This window comes from Saccostrea cucullata, unplaced genomic scaffold (assembly GCF_032062105.1).
Source record: "Saccostrea cucullata isolate Sc308-1 unplaced genomic scaffold, CSIRO_AGI_Scuc_v1 ctg8006, whole genome shotgun sequence".
Classification (NCBI taxonomy): Eukaryota; Metazoa; Mollusca; class Bivalvia; order Ostreida; family Ostreidae; genus Saccostrea; species Saccostrea cuccullata.
The window spans coordinates 1-5,182 of NW_026926868.1; the positions used below are offsets into that span (position 1 = coordinate 1).

The 5,182-nt window shown below is 32.0% G+C and overlaps 1 long non-coding RNA gene across 2 annotated transcripts; it reads left to right on the top strand.

Moving 5' to 3' along the window:
* Positions 1–39: 39 nt before the first annotated feature.
* On the top strand, positions 40–4,716 carry LOC134272793 (uncharacterized). 2 transcript variants are annotated; one of them, XR_009993291.1, is made up of 4 exons: positions 40–547; positions 1,884–2,045; positions 3,586–3,713; positions 4,277–4,716. It is a non-coding gene; the product is annotated as an uncharacterized LOC134272793 (long non-coding RNA). The 2 variants fall into 2 exon arrangements; XR_009993290.1 differs by lacking the exon at positions 40–547 and having other exon boundaries at positions 1,774–2,045.
* The last annotated feature ends 466 nt before the right edge of the window (positions 4,717–5,182 follow it).

Consider the following 5,182-nt stretch of genomic DNA (forward strand, 5'->3'; position numbering starts at 1 on the left):
AAAAATGTGCATTCATTTTTAGAAAAAAAAATTGTGAGACTTTTTAATAGGGGGAGATAACTCCCAAAACACCCAGTTTTCACCTGTGCAGAATTGCATGAGTTAATTAGCAGGTAATGTAGCTCTTTCAAGAGGTGGAAAATGTACCCTGAAAGCACACTAAAAGAAAACCTTAGGACTTGTTCTGTGAAATGCATGCAACTTATTTTGTCTGATTTTTTCTGTTTTTGTTGAGCAGGGGGGTTAAAAATGCATAGGTGCACTGAAAATGGATGCGTAAACAACCCAATATCCCCCTTATTTCAGGTGTCAAGTACCCCCTAGTAGTAATTGATGAATGTATTATAGTTGGATATTTACAAAATTCACAATTTTATCTTTCCATTGATATGCAGAAGTCTATGTAACAAGCCTCCATTTTATTTTTTTATAGGGGTCAGTTTTGCATGTCCCTCACCAAGTAACGTCCTGATAACGTCATACATAAAACTGTGTTTTGCACCCTTAAGGAGTAGCATTTGATGACATTTCCCACATTTATTTGCCTGTAAGTTCATAGAAAATTGCTTTATTTCTTTTAAATTATGTAGTAAACCATACAATATAATCTCAGGTTGACACTGTGTAAGGCATAATGCCTATTAGATACATGTTCCATAGAATTTATACATATGATAAGGATTCAGGGGCTAAAGTTGTTATTTTACATTATGACGCAACAGCATTGTGACATCAAAGTGTGACGTCATGTCAAAAATGGAAGCTTTGCAAGGTCATGACCTTCAATTTAATTGATCGCAAATGAGAATATGTATCTTCTGTATAGATATACATGTGACATAGACCTATTGAGTATCTAGTTAGGGTGACACCATCCAGATGTTTTAGGCAATCTTCTGATTTAAGACAGTGACTATTTCCAATTAGACCCCCCCCCCCCTTGTTCATACAGAAAGTAGCAATATCTGTAAAAATTGTTTGGCAGCTTTTCAAAAAATTTATAATGTAACATTTTATTGATATTCAAATACTGTATATTTCATACTTTGTGTTTTTTAAATTGAAGAAAAATAAAATTATTGTGTGAGCTGATTCGGTTAGGTTTGAATTTCTCTTCGAAGTCCTGTTTTATGCGTCGACTAATGTCGTAGACATGTAATACTAAATTTACAATAACTTGCTCATTTCTGGACCAAATTCAACAATTTATACACCAAAATGTTTGGAATTCTGTCCTCTTTGCACCTAAATACAAAACAGTGAATTGCAAAAAAAAATTATTTCCTTTAAGGTAGCTAAACACAGTTTCGTATAAAATCCAGGGGGTTTTTCCCAGAGAGAAGCATGCTGGGTAGGGATTTTCCTGCTATTTATAGGAGTCTAGATGAAAACTGCATCTTTTTTGTTTTTATTCGCATAAAGTAGAGTCTTATCTTAATATTTAAAGAAAAAAAATGTGCATTCATTTTTAGAAAAAAAAATTGTGAGACTTTTTAATAGGGGGAGATAACTCCCAAAACACCCAGTTTTCACCTGTGCAGAATTGCATGAGTTAATTAGCAGGTAATGTAGCTCTTTCAAGAGGTGGAAAATGTACCCTGAAAGCACACTAAAAGAAAACCTTAGGACTTGTTCTGTGAAATGCATGCAACTTATTTTGTCTGATTTTTTCTGTTTTTGTTGAGCAGGGGGGTTAAAAATGCATAGGTGCACTGAAAATGGATGCGTAAACAACCCAATATCCCCCTTATTTCAGGTGTCAAGTACCCCCTAGTAGTAATTGATGAATGTATTATAGTTGGATATTTACAAAATTCACAATTTTATCTTTCCATTGATATGCAGAAGTCTATGTAACAAGCCTCCATTTTATTTTTTTATAGGGGTCAGTTTTGCATGTCCCTCACCAAGTAACGTCCTGATAACGTCATACATAAAACTGTGTTTTGCACCCAATGAACATTTTCTGGCGAAAGACCTCATCAAAGTTTTACAGTCTGGAAGAAGAAAAGAAGGCTAGACATCCTAAACAATGAAGACAGAAGGTAAATTTATGTATATACTGAGCATTACAAAAATATCAAGATTAACAAATGCATATTTTCTTAATTTTATTTGCCTTACAATACACAGTTATTTTACCGGTAGTGGTCAGTGGTCCTTATCAAATCAAGCGAACTATACCTTTTGACAGTTTGACTTTCTGACCAGTGAATTAATTATTTTTATTAATAAAAATGAATTTGAAGCATATAAACATCACTTGGTGATACAGCTGACTCCCCCCCCCCCCCCCCCCCCCCCCCGAAATATAAATGTCTATCATGTCTATAGGGCCTATAGAGATTGTATAAAATCTGTGCCATTCAGTATGTTTACTTTTTATGATGTGGTGAGAGAGACTTTTAAGTGAACATTATTTATCTTTATAGTATAAATTTCCACTTCTGTCAGTTTTCATTCATTGTTTATCCTATTATTTCAATTCTTTATTGGCATTAGGCACATATTTTACAGAATTGTGTTGTTAAAATATTAACTAGAGCAAGTTTGTTTCTATAATAAAAGTGCATCAAACGTTTATAATGTGTGAGCACAAGCATAAAGTAGCTAAGTTTTTTAAATAGGCCTAGTATTCTATATATCAGCAAAATATGGTCATGTGATGTTCATAAGCAGAAAATAGGAAAACACCATGTTTGTTTTGATGTCATTGTTTTATTTAATAGCTTCTATCTTTTAAACTTAAAATTTATAATATATATCCAAAACTGTACTATATGAATTGACAAAATAGATCTAGGTTAAGATTGCACTGGAAATATTGAGTTATTTTTGTTTATATAGACTCTTTCATTCGTCTGTGAAGTACCGGTACATAATAATCTATAATTCAATTTTGTGTGAATAATGATAATCTTTTCAACTAGCAAACAGTTAAAAAATATATATGTACACTTGTACATATGTATTAGTGTCAAAACAAAATTTAACCATGTTAACTAGAGGTACTGTGAGCAATGAGCTCACTAAATGATACCCCCTGCCTCCCATATGGTTATAACTGATGACAAATCCATGTTTTACTGTGGCCAGGAAACCCAAAATATGCATCGAATCAAAAAGTAAAATAGGAGGTGCACAATGGCAATATGTAATAAAGATTCTGTGAAAGGTTAATTAAATGTCACTCATTGCAGTGGTATACATGTAAGAGGAGTTGCGGATAATAAGAGATGGGTACCCAAAAGCGTAACAGACAGACGGACGTACAGACAGATGGACGTACAGCTAGATGGACATACCGATTACGGTATATCCTACCACTTTTCAAGTGGAGGGTATAATAAAACTATATACATGTACATGTATGTAGAATATTCACCTCTGATTTATAATGATATTTGTGTTATACACACTGACCATGTTTTATAATATTCTAAAGAAATTATTTGATACTCAGGCAAATATTCACTACTGGTAAGATGATCACACACATGAACATGTCTGTGTATGAATGAAATGAATTTTCCTTTTGATCATGTTCCTAGGAAAATAATTATTTTCATCATTTTTTCATCAAAGGATTTACCATATAAGATGAGTAAAGAAAAAGTAAGACCAGTAAACCAAAACAGGACCAAATAGGCCATGACTGAAGTTCAAGTGCATTCTGCAAGAAAGTGGACAGCCTAGATTTTGTTCTTTTCAAGGTATTACCATTCTTAAAATATGAAAGTAAATTAAGGACAGATGATACAAACAAAAAATGGATGCCTGGATTGGTATATATTTTTTGGCATAATTTAATTGCAAATTAATGATGCTATTAATAAATTTCTAGAATATTAAGAAATTGTAAACCTTCTGTGATGTTCAAAAGTCTGCCCTCTTGAAACTATCCTTATTAATCTTTACAAATATTTTTCACTTCAAATTCCATTTTTATGCAAATATGAACTAAAAATTAAAAAGTACTTGAAGAAAGTTATTAATTTTACTGATTTAAATATGACCCCAGTTGTTATTTTCAAATTCTTTGACAAAAGTTTGTTTGTATCATCTGTCCTTTAATTGTTAAAAAATATTTCAGTTTTATATCTAAATCTAAACCTTGCTTATTTCTTTTTTTTTAAACAAAATTTAATACCTGCCCAGTAACAGAAGAATTATTATACTAGAATAAAGAAAACAACTTTCTAAAGGATTACATACACATTTAATTAGCTTGAAATCAGTGTATATTGGAAAGTGCAGGAATTATTTACCATTGCAGGTTGAGAAGGGATGCCATGTTTAAAGCTGAATTCCAACCTACTTCAACATACTTGTACTGTCTTCAAGATATCAGTGTTTGAGATGTCAAAGTTCAAATATAATAGGAACATGTTTATCATATTATGTGATGGCATCCTCAAATCTTATGCTGTAAAACAATATGTTTTAGAACTTATCATGCTTTATTCTGTACCTTGCCAAAAAAAACTCAACTCAACATAATTCTCATTAACTAATTATCAGTGTTACTTGCATATGTCAATGTAAGTCATTATTGGTACATGCCTGACCAACAAAAACTCTAAAATTGAAAAATCAAGATTTTCAGAGCAGCAGAAACAGTAGAATTTGTTATGTAAATATAATGATATGTACCGTAGTTGAGAATACATGTACTCTAAATGTTGCATATATAAAAAATAAAAAAGCGAAAAGTTCTCTTGTTTTCAGAATTTATATTAACATGTGAAAAAAAAAGAAAAGGAGATTGATATAGTTGGTGTGATGAGATGTTGGCAGGAACCTAGTAAAATGAAAGGAAGAACTTCCTTAAAATGATACTTGTGGGGGACAGTGTCTCATTGGGGGGGGGGGGGGGGGGGGCATTGTTTCAACTGACTTTACAGAATACAAACGATCCATTGCAAACCTAATTATTAATTATATGCCAAACACTATGTTTAAAGTTTTCCATTGTTGGATATTTATGTTTGAATCCAAGTTAACTTACCCAATAGGATGTGATTTTTTTTAAACCAATGTAATTTTTCTCAAGTTTAAAGCCATGTTTCATAAGTTTTAAAAGAAAAAATCAGAATGGGGGGGGGTTAAATTTTTTACTTCATTCAAAGTGTCTGTGGTTTGCAGTTGCCCATGAATTTAATAAGTAATTATACAAAGTAAG